Consider the following 15,101-nt stretch of genomic DNA (forward strand, 5'->3'; position numbering starts at 1 on the left):
AATGGGCATTAAAAGCGTCTTTTTATACCACTCTGACCTCCACGTCTCTTCTGATTGGCATAAAAAGCGTCTTGTTATACCACTCTGACCTCCACGTCTCTTCTGAGGGGCATTAAAAGCGTCTTGTTATACCACTCTGACCTCCACGTCTCTTGTAAGGGGCATTAAAACCGTCTTGTTAAGCTACTGGGAACTCCACGAGTCTTCGAACGGGCACTGCATTTCCTCCTAATTTTTTGAAGCTTTTGCTTGGTATGCATAAGCAAAGACTGAGGGAGACCCACTCCCCAATAATGTGAATAATATTTTTAAGATGCTGTACTGCATGGCTCTTGTAAGGGGCATTAAAAGCGTATTGTTATACCATTCTGACCTCCACGTCTCTTTTAAGAGGCATTAAAATCATATTGTTATACAACTGTGACCTCCTCGTCTCTTCTGAGGGGCATTAAAAGCATCTTGTTCTACCACTCTGACCTCCACGTCTCTTCTGAGGGGCATTAAAAGCATCTTGTTATACCACTCTGACCTCCACGTCTTTTGTAAGGGGCATAAAAATCGTCTTGTTAAGCTACTGGGACCTCCACGAGTCTTCGACCGGCCAGTGCATTTGCTTCTAATTTTTTTAAGCTTTTGCTTGGAAGGCATAAGCAAAGACTGTGGGAGACCCACTCCCCAATAAAGGGAATAATATTTTTAAGATGCTGTACTCTATGGCTCTTGTAAGGGGCATTAAAAGCGTCTTGTTATACGACTCCGACCTCCACGTCTCTACTGAGGGGCATTAAAAGCTTCGTGTTATACCACTCTGACCTCCACGTCTCTTCTGAGGGGCATTAACAGCATCTTGTTATACCACTCTGACCTCCACGTCTCTTGTAAGGGGCATTAAAACCGTCTTGTTAAGCTACTGGGACCTCCACGAATCTTCGAACGGGCACTGCATTTCCTCCTAATTCTTTGAAGCTTTTTCATGTAAGGCATAAGCAAAGACTGTGAGAGACCCACTCCCCAATAATGGGAATAATATTTTTAAGATACTGTACTGTATGCCTCTTGTAAGGGGTATTAAAAGCGTCTTGTTATACCACTCTGACCTCCACGTCTCTTCTGAGGGTCATATAAAGCATCTTGTTATACCACTCTGACCTCCACGTCTCTTCTGAGGGGCATTAAAAGTGTCTTGTTAAACCACTCTGACCTCCACGTCTCTCCTGAGGTGCATTAATGCGTCTTGTTATTCCACTCTGACCTCCACGTATCTTCTGAAGGCCATTAAAAGCGTCTTGTTATACCACTCTTACCTCCACGTCTCTTGTAAGGGGCATTAAAACCGTCTTGTTAAGCTATTGGGACCTCCATTAGTCTTGGAACGGGCATTGCATTTCCTCCTGATTTTTTGAAACTTTTGCTTGGAAGGCATAAGCAAAGACTGTGGGAGACCCACTCCCCAATAATTGGAATAATATTTTTAAGATGCTGTACTGTATGGTTCTTGTAAGGGTCATTAAAAGCGTCTTGTTATTCCACTCTGACCTCCACGTCTCTTGTAAGGGGCATTAAAAGCGTCTTGTTATACCACTCTGACCTCCACTTCTCTTCTGAGGGACATTAAAAACGTCTTGTTATACCACGCTGACCTCCACGTCTCTTGTAAGCGGCATTAAAAGCCTCTTGTTATACCACTCTGACGTCCATGTCTCTTATGAGGGGCATTAAAAGCATCTGGTTATAGCACTCTGACCTCCACGTCTCTGCTGAGGGGCATTAAAAGCATCTATTTATACCACTCTGACCTCCATGTTTCTTGTAAGTGGCATTAAAACCATCTTGTTAAGCTACTGGGAACTCCACGAATCTTCGAACTGGCACTGCATTTCCTCCAAATTTTTTGAAGCTTTTACTTGGAAGGCATAAGCAAAGACTGTGGGAGACCCACTCCCCAATAATGGGAATAATATTTTTAAAATGCTGTACTGTATGGCTCTTGTAAGGGGCATAAAAAGAGACTTGTTATACCACTCTGACCTCCACGTCTCTTCTGAGTTGCTTATAAACCGTCTTGTTATACCACTCTGACCTTCACGTCTCTTCTGAGGGGCATTAAAAGCGTCTTGTTATACTACTATGACCTCCACGTCTCTTCTGATTGGCATTAAAAGCGTCTTGTTATACCACTCTGACCTCCACGTCTCTTGTAAGGGGCATTAAAAGCGTCTTCTTATACCACTCTGACCTCCACGTCTCTTGTAAGGGGCATGAAAAGCATCTTCTTATACCACTCTGACCTTCATGTCTCTTCTCAGGGCATTAAAAGCGACTTGCTATACCACTCTGACCTCCACGTCTCTTGTAAGGGGTATTAAAACCGTCTTGTTATACCACTCTGAACTCCAAGTCTCTTGTAAGGGGCATTAAAAGCGTCTTCTTATACCACTCTGACCTCCACGTCTCTTGTAAGGGACATTAAAAGCATCTTGTTATACCACTCTGACCTTCATGTCTCTTCTCAGGGCATTAAAAGCGTCTTGCTATACCACTCTGACCTCAACGTCTCTTGTAAGGGGCATTAAAAGCGTCTTGTTATACCATTCTGACCTCCACGTCTCTTGGAAGGGGTATTAAAACCGTCTTGTTATAACTCTCTGACCTCCACGTCTCTTGTAATGGGCATTAAAAGCGTCTTGTTATACCACTATGACCTCCACGTCTCTTGTAAGGGGCATTAAAAGCGTCTTGTTATACCACTCTGTCCTCCACGTCTCTTGTAAGGGGCATTGAAAGCATCTTGTTTTACCACTCTGACCTCCACGTCTCTTCTGAGGGGCACTAAAAGCGTCATGTTATACCACTCTGACCTCTACGTCTTTTCTGAGGGGCATTAAAAGCGTCTTGTTATACCACTCTGACCTCCACGTATCTTGTAAGCGGCATTAAAACTGTCTTGTTAAGCTACTGGGACCTCTACGAGTCTTCGAACGGGCACTACATTTCCTCCTCATTTTTTTAAGCTTTTGCTTGGAAGGCATAAGCAAAGACTGTGTTCTAGAGCAACTCCCCGATAATGGGAATAATATTTTTAAGATGCTGTACTGTATGGTTCTTGAAAATGGCATTAAAAGTGTCTTGTTATACAACTCTGACCTCCACATCTCTTGTAATGGGCATTAAAACAGACTTGTTATACCACTCTGACCTCCACGTCTCTTATGAGGGGCATTTAAAGCACCTTGTTATACCACTCTGACCTCCACTTCTCTTGTAAGGGGCATTAAAAGCATCTTGTTATAACACTCTAGCCTACACGTCTGTTCTGAGGGGTATTAAAAGCGTCTTGCTATACCACTCTGACCTCCACGTCTCTTGTAAGGGGCATTAAAACAGACTTGTTATACCATTCTGAAATCCACGTCTCTTATGAGGGGCATTTAAAGCATCTTGTTATACCTCTCTGACCTCCACTTCTCTTGTAAGGGGCATTAAAAGCATCTTGTTATAACACTCTGGCCTACACGTCTGTTCTGAGGGGCATTAAAAGCGTCTTGCTATACCACTCTGACCTCCACGTCTCTTGTAAGGGGCATTAAAAGCATCTTGTTATACCACTCTGACCTCCACGTCTCTTCTGAGGGGCATTAAAAGCGTCTTGTTAAACCACGCTGACCTCCACGTCTCTTGTAAGGGGCATTTAAAGCATCTTGTTATACCACTCTGACCTCCATGTCTCTTCTGAGGGGCATGTAAAGAATCTTGTTATACCACTCTACCCTCCATGTCTCTTCTGAGGGGCATTAAAAGTGTCTTGTTAAACCACTCTGACCTCCACGTCTCTTCTGGGGGCATTAATGCGTCTTTTTATACCACTCTGACCTCCACATCTCTTCTGAGGTGTATTAAAAGCGTCTTGTTATACCACTCTTACCTCCACGTCTCTTGTAAGGGGCATTAAAACCTTCTTGTTTAGCTACTGGAAGCTCCAATAGTCTTCGAACGGGCACTGCATTTCCTCCTGATTTATTGAAGCTTTTGCTTGGAAGGCACAAGCAAAGACTGTGGGAGCGCCACTCCCCAATAATGTGAATAATATTTTTAAGATGCTGTACTGTATGGCTCTGGTAAGGGGCATTAAAAACGTCTTGTTATAACACTCTGACCTCCATGTTTCTTGTAAGTGGCATTAAAATCATTTTGTTATACAACTGTGACCTCCACGTCTCATCTGAGGGGCATTAAATGCGTTTTGTTATACCACTCTGACCTCCACGTCTCTTCTGAGGGGCATTAAAAGCGTCTTGTTATACCACTCTGACCTCCACGTTTCTTGAAAGGGGCATTAAAAGCATCTTGTTACACCACTCTGGCCTCCAAGTTTCTTCTGAGGGGCATTAAAAGCATCTTGCTATACCACTCTTACCTCCACGTCTCTTGAAAGGGACATTAAAACCATCTTGTTAAGCTACTGGGACCTCTACGAGTCTTCGAACGGGAACTGCATTTACTCCTAATTTTTTGAAGCTTTTGCTTAGAATGCATAAGCAAAGACTGTGGGAGAGCCACTCCCCAATAATGGAAATAATATTTTTAAGATGCTGTACAGTATGGTTGTTGTAAGGGGCATTAAAAGCGTCTTGTTATACGACTCTGACATCCATATCTCTCGTAAGGGACATTAAAAGAGTCTTGTTATACCACTCTGACCTCCACGTCTCTTCTGAGGGGAATTTATAGCGTCTTGTTATTCCACTCTGACCTCCACGTCTCTTCTGAGGGGCATTAAAATCTTCTTGTTATACCACTCTGACCTCCACGTCTCTTGTAAGGTTCATTAAAAGCTTCTTGTTATACCACTCTGACCTCCACGTCTCTTCTGAGGGGCATTAAAAGCATCTTGTTATACCACTCTGACCTCCACGTCTCTTGTAAGGGGCATTAAAAGCATCTTGTTATACCACTCTGACCTCCACGTCTCTTCTGTGGGTCATTAAAAGTGTCTCGTTATACCACTCTGACCTCCACGTCTCTTGTAAGGATCATTAAAAGCGTCTTGTTATACCACTCTGATCTCCACGTCTATTCTGAGGGACATTAAAAGCGTCTTGTTATACCACTCTGACCTCAACTTCTCTTGTAAGGGGCATTAAAAACATCTTGTTATACCATTCTGACCTCCACGTCTCTTCTGAGGGGCATTAAAAGCATCTATTTATACGACTGTGACCTCCACATCTCTTTTAAGGGGCATTAGAACCGTCATGTTAAGCTACTGGGACCTCCACAAATCTTCGAACGGGCACTGCATTTCCTCCTAATTTTTTGAAGCTTTTGCTTGGAAGGCATAAGCAAAGACTGTGGGAGACCCACTCCCCAATAATGTGAATAATATTTTTAAGATGCTGTACTATATGGCTCTTATAAGGGGCATTAAAAGCGTCTTGTTATACCACTCTGACATCCACGTCTCTACAGAGTGGCATTAAAAGCGTCTTGTTATACTGCTCTGACCTCCACGTCTCCTCTGATTGGTATTAAAATCGTCTTGTTATACCACTCTGACCTCCACGTCTCTTCTGAGGGGCATTAAAAGCATCTTGGTAAACCACTCTAACCTCCACGTATCTTGTAAGGGGCATTAAAACCGTCTTGTTAAGCTACTGGGACCTCTACGAGTCTTCGAATGGGCACAGCATTTCCTCAGAATTTTTTGAAGCTTTTTCTTGGAAGGCATAAGCAAAGACTGTGGGAGACCCACTCCCCAATAATGGGGATAATATTTTTAAGATGCTGTACTATATGGCTCTTGTAAGGGGCATTAAAAGCGTATTGTTATACCACTCTGACCTCCACGTCTCTTCTGAGTGGCATTAAAAGCATCTTGTTATACTACTCTGACCTCCATGTCTCTTCTGATTGGCATTAAAATCATCTTCTTATACCACTCTGACCTCCACGTCTCTTCTGAGGAGCATTAAAAGCATCTTGTTATACCACTCTGACCTCCACGTCTCTTCTGAGGGGCATTAAAAGCGTCTCGTTTTACCACTCTGACCTCCACGTCTCTTGTAAGGGGCATAAAAACTGTCTTGTTAAGCTACTGGGACCTCCACGAATCTTCGAACGGGCACTGCATTTCCTCCTAATTTTTTGAAGCTTTTGCTTGGAAGGCATAAGCAAAGACTGTGGGTGACCCACTCCCCAATAATGGGAATAATATTTTTAAGATGCTGTACTGTATGGCTCTTGTAAGGGGCACTAAAAGCGTCTTGTTATACAACTCTGACCTCCACGTCTCTTGTAATGGGCATTAAAAGCGTCTTGTTATACCACTCTGACCTCCATGTCTCTTCTGACGGGTATTAAAAGCATCCTGTTATACCCCTCTGACCTCCATGTCTCTTCTGAGGGGCATTAAAAGCATCTTGTTATACCACTCTGACCTCCACATCTCTTGAAAGGGGCATTAAAAGCGTCTTGTTGTACCACTATGACCTCCATGTCTCTTCTGATTGGCATAAAAAGCATCTTGTTATACCACTCTGACCTCCACGTCTCTTCTGAGGGGCATTAAAAGCATCTTGTTATACCACTCTGACCTCCACGTCTCTTGTAAGGGGCATTAAAACCGTCTTGTTTAGCTACTGGGACATCCACGAATCTTCGAACGGGCACTGCATTTCCTCCTAATTTTTTGAAGCTTTTGGTTGGAAGGCATAAGCAAAGACTGTGGGAGACCCACTCCCCAATAATGGGAATAATATTTTTAAGATGCTGTACTGTATGGCTCTTGTAAGGGGTATTAAAAGCGTCTTGTTATACCACTCTGACCTCCACGTCTCTTCTGAGGGGCATTAAAAGTGTCTTGTTAAACCACTCTGACCTCCACGTCTCTCCTGAGGTGTATTAATGTGTCTTGTTATTCCACTCTGACCTCCACGTCTCTTCTGAGGGGCATTAAAAGCATCTTGTTATACCACTCTGACCTCCACGTCTCTTGTAAGGGGCATTAAAACCATCTTGTTAAGCTACTGGGACCTCCACCAGTCTTGGAACGGGCACTGCATTTCCTCCTTATTTTTTGAAACTTTTGCTTGGAAGGCATAAGCAACGACTGTGGGAGACCCACTCCCCAATAAAGGGAATAATATTTTTAAGATGCTGTACTGTATGGTTCTTGTAAGGGTCATTAAAAGCATCTTGTTATTCCACTTTGACCTCCACGTCTCTTGTAAGGGGCATTAAAAGCGTGTTGTTATACTACTCTGACCTCCACGTCTCTTCTGAGGGACATTAAAAGCGTCTTGTTATACCACTCTGACCTCCACGTCTCTTGTAAGAGGTATTAAAAGCGTCTTGTTATACCACTCTGACCTCCACGTCTCTTCTGAGGGGCATTAAAAGCATCTGGTTGTAGCACTCTGACCTCCACGTCTCTTCTGAGGGGCATTAAAAGCATCTACTTATACCACTCTGACCTCCTTGTTTCTTGTAAGTGGCATTAAAACCATCTTGTTAAGCTACTGGGAACTCCACGAATCATCGAACTGGCACTGCATTACCTCCAAATTTTTTGAAGCTTTTACTTGGAAGGCATAAGCAAAGACGGTGGGAGACCCACTCCCCAATAATGGGAATAATAATTTTAAAATGCTGTACTGCATGGCTCTTGTAAGGGGCATAAAAAGAGTCTTGTTATACCACTCTGACCTCCACGTCTCTTCTGAGGGGCATATAAACCGTCTTGTTATACCACTGACCTCCAGGTCTCTTCTGAGGGGCATTAAAAGCGTCTTGTTATACTACTCTGACCTCCACGTCTCTTCTGATGGGCATTAAAAGCGTCTTGTTATACTACTCTGACCTCCACGTCTCTTCTGACGGGCATTAAAAGCATCTTGTTATACCACTCTGACCTCCACGTCTCTTGTAAGGGGCATTAAAAGCGTCTTGTTATACCACTCTGACCTCCACATCTCTTGTAAGGGGCATTAAAAGCGTCTTGTTATACCACTCTGACCTTCATGTCTCTTCTCAGGGGCATTAAAAGCATCTTGCTATACCACTCTGACCTCAACTTCTCTTGTAAGGGGCATTAAAAGCCTCTTGTTATAAAATTCTGACCTCCACGTGTCTTGTAAGTGGAATTAAAACCGTCTTGTTATACCACTCTGACCTCCACGTCTCTTGTAAGGGGCAGTAAAAGCATCTTGTTATACCACTCTGACCTCCACGTCTCTTCTGAGGGGCATTAAAAGCGTCTTGTTATACCACTCTGACCTCCACGTTTCTTCTGAGGGGCATTAAAAGCATCTACTTCTACCACTCTGACCTCCACGTCTCTTGTAAGGGGCATTAAAACCGTCTTGTTAAGCTACTGGGACCTCCACGAATTTTCAAACGGGCATTGCATTTCCTCCTAATTTTTTGAAGCTTTTGCTTGGAAGTCATAAGCAAAGACTGTGGGGGACCCACTCCCCAATAATGGGAATAATATTTTTAAGATGCTGTACTGTATGACTCTTGTAAGGGGCATCAAAAGCGTGTTGTTATACCACTCTGACCTCCATGTCTCTTATGAGGGACATTAAAAGCGTCTTGTTATACCACTCTGACCTCCAAGTCTCTTGTAAGAGGTATTAAAAGCGTCTTGTTATACCACTCTGACCTCCACGTCTCTTCTGAGGGGCATTAAAAGCATCTGGTTGTAGCACTCTGACCTCCACGTCTCTTCTGAGGGGCATTAAAAGCATCTACTTATACCACTCTGACCTCCATGTTTCTTGTAAGTGGCATTAAAACCATCTTGTTAAGCTACTGGGAACTCCACGAATCATCGAACTGGCACTGCATTACCTCCAAATTTTTTGAAGCTTTTACTTGGAAGGCATAAGCAAAGACGGTGGGAGACCCACTCCCCAATAATGGGAATAATAATTTTAAAATGCTGTACTGCATGGCTCTTGTAAGGGGCATAAAAAGAGTCTTGTTATACCACTATGACCTCCACGTCTCTTCTGAGGGGCATATAAACCGTCTTGTTATACCACTCTGACCTCCAGGTCTCTTCTGAGGGGCATTAAAAGCGTCTTGTTATACTACTCTGACCTCCACGTCTCTTCTGATGGGCATTAAAAGCGTCTTGTTATACCACTCTGACCTCCACGTCTCTTGTAAGGGGCATTAAAAGCGTCTTGTTATACCACTCTGACCTCCACATCTCTTGTAAGGGGCATTAAAAGCGTCTTGTTATACCACTCTGACCTTCATGTCTCTTCTCAGGGGCATTAAAAGCATCTTGCTATACCACTCTGACCTAAACTTCTCTTCTAAGGGGCATTAAAACCCTCTTGTTATAAAATTCTGACCTCCACGTCTCTTCTGAGGGGCATTAAAAGCGACTTGTTATACCATTGTGACCTCCACTTCTCTTGTAAGGGGCATTAAAAGCGTATTGTTATACCACCCTGACCTCCACGTCTCTTCTGAGGGGCATTAAAAGCGTCTTGTTATACCACTCTGACCTCCACGTTTCTTCTGAGGGGCATTAAAAGCATCTACTTCTACCACTCTGACCTCCACGTCTCTTGTAAGGGGCATTAAAACCATCTTGTTAAGCTACTGGGACCTCCACGAATTTTCAAACGGGCATTGCATTTCCTCCTAATTTTTTGAAGCTTTTGCTTGGAAGTCATAAGCAAAGACTGTGGGGGACCCACTCCCCAATAATGGGAATAATATTTTTAAGATGCTGTACTGTATGACTCTTGTAAGGGGCATCAAAAGCGTCTTGTTATACCACTCTGACCTCCACGTCTCTTGTAAGGGGCATTAAAAGCGTCTTGTTATACCACTGTGACCTCCATGTCTCTTCTGAGGGGTATTAAAAGCATCCTGTTATACCACTCTGACCTCCATGTCTCTTCTGAGGGGCATTAAAAGCATCTTGTTATACCACTCTGACCTGCACATCTCTTGAGAGGGGCATTAAAAGCGTCTTTTTATACCACTCTGACCTCCACGTCTCTTCTGATTGGCATAAAAAGCGTCTTGTTATACCACTCTGACCTCCACGTCTCTTGTAAGCGGCATTAAAACCGTCTTGTTAAGCTACTGGGACCTCCATGAGTCTTCGAACGGGCACTGCATTTCCTCCTAATTTTTTGAAGCTTTTGCTTGGAATGCATAAGCAAAGACTGAGGGAGACCCACTCCCCAATAATGTGAATAATATTTTTAAGATGCTGTACTGCATGGCTCTTGTAAGGGGCATTAAAATCGTCTTGTTATACCACTCTGACCTCCACGTCTCTACTGAGGGGCATTAAAAGTTTCTTGTTATACCACTCTGACCTCCACGTCTCTTCTGAGGGGCATTAAAAGCATCTTGTTATACTACTCTGACCTCCACGTCTCTTGTAAGGGGCATTAAAACCGTCTTGTTAAGCTACTGGGACCTCCACGAATCTTCGAACGGGCACTGCATTTCCTCCTAATTCTTTGAAGCTTTTGCTTGTAAGGCATAAGCAAAGACTGTGGGAGACCCACTCCCCAATAATGGGAATAATATTTTTAAGATACTGTACTGTATGGCTCTTGTAAGGGGTATTAAAAGCGTCCTGTTATACCACTCTGACCTCCACGTCTTTTCTGAGGGGCATATAAAGCATCTTGTTATACCACTCTGACCTCCACGTCTATTCTGAGGGGCATTAAAAGTGTCTTGTTAAACCACTCTGACCTCCACGTCTCTCCTGAGGTGCATTAATGCATCTTGTAATTCCACTCTGACCTCCACGTCTCTTCTGAAGGGCATTAAAAGCGTCTTGTTATACCACTCTTACCTCCACGTCTCTTGTAAGGGGCATAAAAACTGTCTTGTTAAGCTACTGGGACCTCCACGAATCTTCGAACGGGCACTGCATTTCCTCCTAATTTTTTGAAGCTTTTGCTTGGAAGGCATAAGCAAAGACTGTGGGTGACCCACTCCCCAATAATGGGAATAATATTTTTAAGATGCTGTACTGTATGGCTCTTGTAAGGGGCACTAAAAGCGTCTTGTTATACAACTCTGACCTCCACGTCTCTTGTAATGGGCATTAAAAGCGTCTTGTTATACCACTCTGACCTCCATGTCTCTTCTGACGGGTATTAAAAGCATCCTGTTATACCCCTCTGACCTCCATGTCTCTTCTGAGGGGCATTAAAAGCATCTTGTTATACCACTCTGACCTCCACATCTCTTGAAAGGGGCATTAAAAGCGTCTTGTTGTACCACTATGACCTCCATGTCTCTTCTGATTGGCATAAAAAGCATCTTGTTATACCACTCTGACCTCCACGTCTCTTCTGAGGGGCATTAAAAGCATCTTGTTATACCACTCTGACCTCCACGTCTCTTGTAAGGGGCATTAAAACCGTCTTGTTTAGCTACTGGGACATCCACGAATCTTCGAACGGGCACTGCATTTCCTCCTAATTTTTTGAAGCTTTTGGTTGGAAGGCATAAGCAAAGACTGTGGGAGACCCACTCCCCAATAATGGGAATAATATTTTTAAGATGCTGTACTGTATGGCTCTTGTAAGGGGTATTAAAAGCGTCTTGTTATACCACTCTGACCTCCACGTCTCTTCTGAGGGGCATTAAAAGTGTCTTGTTAAACCACTCTGACCTCCACGTCTCTCCTGAGGTGTATTAATGTGTCTTGTTATTCCACTCTGACCTCCACGTCTCTTCTGAGGGGCATTAAAAGCATCTTGTTATACCACTCTGACCTCCACGTCTCTTGTAAGGGGCATTAAAACCATCTTGTTAAGCTACTGGGACCTCCACCAGTCTTGGAACGGGCACTGCATTTCCTCCTTATTTTTTGAAACTTTTGCTTGGAAGGCATAAGCAACGACTGTGGGAGACCCACTCCCCAATAAAGGGAATAATATTTTTAAGATGCTGTACTGTATGGTTCTTGTAAGGGTCATTAAAAGCATCTTGTTATTCCACTTTGACCTCCACGTCTCTTGTAAGGGGCATTAAAAGCGTGTTGTTATACTACTCTGACCTCCACGTCTCTTCTGAGGGACATTAAAAGCGTCTTGTTATACCACTCTGACCTCCACGTCTCTTGTAAGAGGTATTAAAAGCGTCTTGTTATACCACTCTGACCTCCACGTCTCTTCTGAGGGGCATTAAAAGCATCTGGTTGTAGCACTCTGACCTCCACGTCTCTTCTGAGGGGCATTAAAAGCATCTACTTATACCACTCTGACCTCCTTGTTTCTTGTAAGTGGCATTAAAACCATCTTGTTAAGCTACTGGGAACTCCACGAATCATCGAACTGGCACTGCATTACCTCCAAATTTTTTGAAGCTTTTACTTGGAAGGCATAAGCAAAGACGGTGGGAGACCCACTCCCCAATAATGGGAATAATAATTTTAAAATGCTGTACTGCATGGCTCTTGTAAGGGGCATAAAAAGAGTCTTGTTATACCACTCTGACCTCCACGTCTCTTCTGAGGGGCATATAAACCGTCTTGTTATACCACTGACCTCCAGGTCTCTTCTGAGGGGCATTAAAAGCGTCTTGTTATACTACTCTGACCTCCACGTCTCTTCTGATGGGCATTAAAAGCGTCTTGTTATACTACTCTGACCTCCACGTCTCTTCTGACGGGCATTAAAAGCATCTTGTTATACCACTCTGACCTCCACGTCTCTTGTAAGGGGCATTAAAAGCGTCTTGTTATACCACTCTGACCTCCACATCTCTTGTAAGGGGCATTAAAAGCGTCTTGTTATACCACTCTGACCTTCATGTCTCTTCTCAGGGGCATTAAAAGCATCTTGCTATACCACTCTGACCTCAACTTCTCTTGTAAGGGGCATTAAAAGCCTCTTGTTATAAAATTCTGACCTCCACGTGTCTTGTAAGTGGAATTAAAACCGTCTTGTTATACCACTCTGACCTCCACGTCTCTTGTAAGGGGCAGTAAAAGCATCTTGTTATACCACTCTGACCTCCACGTCTCTTCTGAGGGGCATTAAAAGCGTCTTGTTATACCACTCTGACCTCCACGTTTCTTCTGAGGGGCATTAAAAGCATCTACTTCTACCACTCTGACCTCCACGTCTCTTGTAAGGGGCATTAAAACCGTCTTGTTAAGCTACTGGGACCTCCACGAATTTTCAAACGGGCATTGCATTTCCTCCTAATTTTTTGAAGCTTTTGCTTGGAAGTCATAAGCAAAGACTGTGGGGGACCCACTCCCCAATAATGGGAATAATATTTTTAAGATGCTGTACTGTATGACTCTTGTAAGGGGCATCAAAAGCGTGTTGTTATACCACTCTGACCTCCATGTCTCTTATGAGGGACATTAAAAGCGTCTTGTTATACCACTCTGACCTCCAAGTCTCTTGTAAGAGGTATTAAAAGCGTCTTGTTATACCACTCTGACCTCCACGTCTCTTCTGAGGGGCATTAAAAGCATCTGGTTGTAGCACTCTGACCTCCACGTCTCTTCTGAGGGGCATTAAAAGCATCTACTTATACCACTCTGACCTCCATGTTTCTTGTAAGTGGCATTAAAACCATCTTGTTAAGCTACTGGGAACTCCACGAATCATCGAACTGGCACTGCATTACCTCCAAATTTTTTGAAGCTTTTACTTGGAAGGCATAAGCAAAGACGGTGGGAGACCCACTCCCCAATAATGGGAATAATAATTTTAAAATGCTGTACTGCATGGCTCTTGTAAGGGGCATAAAAAGAGTCTTGTTATACCACTATGACCTCCACGTCTCTTCTGAGGGGCATATAAACCGTCTTGTTATACCACTCTGACCTCCAGGTCTCTTCTGAGGGGCATTAAAAGCGTCTTGTTATACTACTCTGACCTCCACGTCTCTTCTGATGGGCATTAAAAGCATCTTGTTATACCACTCTGACCTCCACGTCTCTTGTAAGGGGCATTAAAAGCGTCTTGTTATACCACTCTGACCTCCACATCTCTTGTAAGGGGCATTAAAAGCGTCTTGTTATACCACTCTGACCTTCATGTCTCTTCTCAGGGGCATTAAAAGCATCTTGCTATACCACTCTGACCTAAACTTCTCTTCTAAGGGGCATTAAAACCCTCTTGTTATAAAATTCTGACCTCCACGTCTCTTCTGAGGGGCATTAAAAGCGACTTGTTATACCATTGTGACCTCCACTTCTCTTGTAAGGGGCATTAAAAGCGTATTGTTATACCACCCTGACCTCCACGTCTCTTCTGAGGGGCATTAAAAGCGTCTTGTTATACCACTCTGACCTCCACGTTTCTTCTGAGGGGCATTAAAAGCATCTACTTCTACCACTCTGACCTCCACGTCTCTTGTAAGGGGCATTAAAACCATCTTGTTAAGCTACTGGGACCTCCACGAATTTTCAAACGGGCATTGCATTTCCTCCTAATTTTTTGAAGCTTTTGCTTGGAAGTCATAAGCAAAGACTGTGGGGGACCCACTCCCCAATAATGGGAATAATATTTTTAAGATGCTGTACTGTATGACTCTTGTAAGGGGCATCAAAAGCGTCTTGTTATACCACTCTGACCTCCACGTCTCTTGTAAGGGGCATTAAAAGCGTCTTGTTATACCACTGTGACCTCCATGTCTCTTCTGAGGGGTATTAAAAGCATCCTGTTATACCACTCTGACCTCCATGTCTCTTCTGAGGGGCATTAAAAGCATCTTGTTATACCACTCTGACCTGCACATCTCTTGAGAGGGGCATTAAAAGCGTCTTTTTATACCACTCTGACCTCCACGTCTCTTCTGATTGGCATAAAAAGCGTCTTGTTATACCACTCTGACCTCCACGTCTCTTGTAAGCGGCATTAAAACCGTCTTGTTAAGCTACTGGGACCTCCATGAGTCTTCGAACGGGCACTGCATTTCCTCCTAATTTTTTGAAGCTTTTGCTTGGAATGCATAAGCAAAGACTGAGGGAGACCCACTCCCCAATAATGTGAATAATATTTTTAAGATGCTGTACTGCATGGCTCTTGTAAGGGGCATTAAAATCGTCTTGTTATACCACTCTGACCTCCACGTCTCTACTGAGGGGC

The sequence above is a fragment of the Phyllobates terribilis genome, unplaced genomic scaffold, assembly GCF_046119375.1.
Source record: "Phyllobates terribilis strain yellow unplaced genomic scaffold, ASM4611937v1 Scaffold_3__8_contigs__length_932513732, whole genome shotgun sequence".
Classification (NCBI taxonomy): domain Eukaryota; kingdom Metazoa; phylum Chordata; class Amphibia; order Anura; family Dendrobatidae; genus Phyllobates; species Phyllobates terribilis.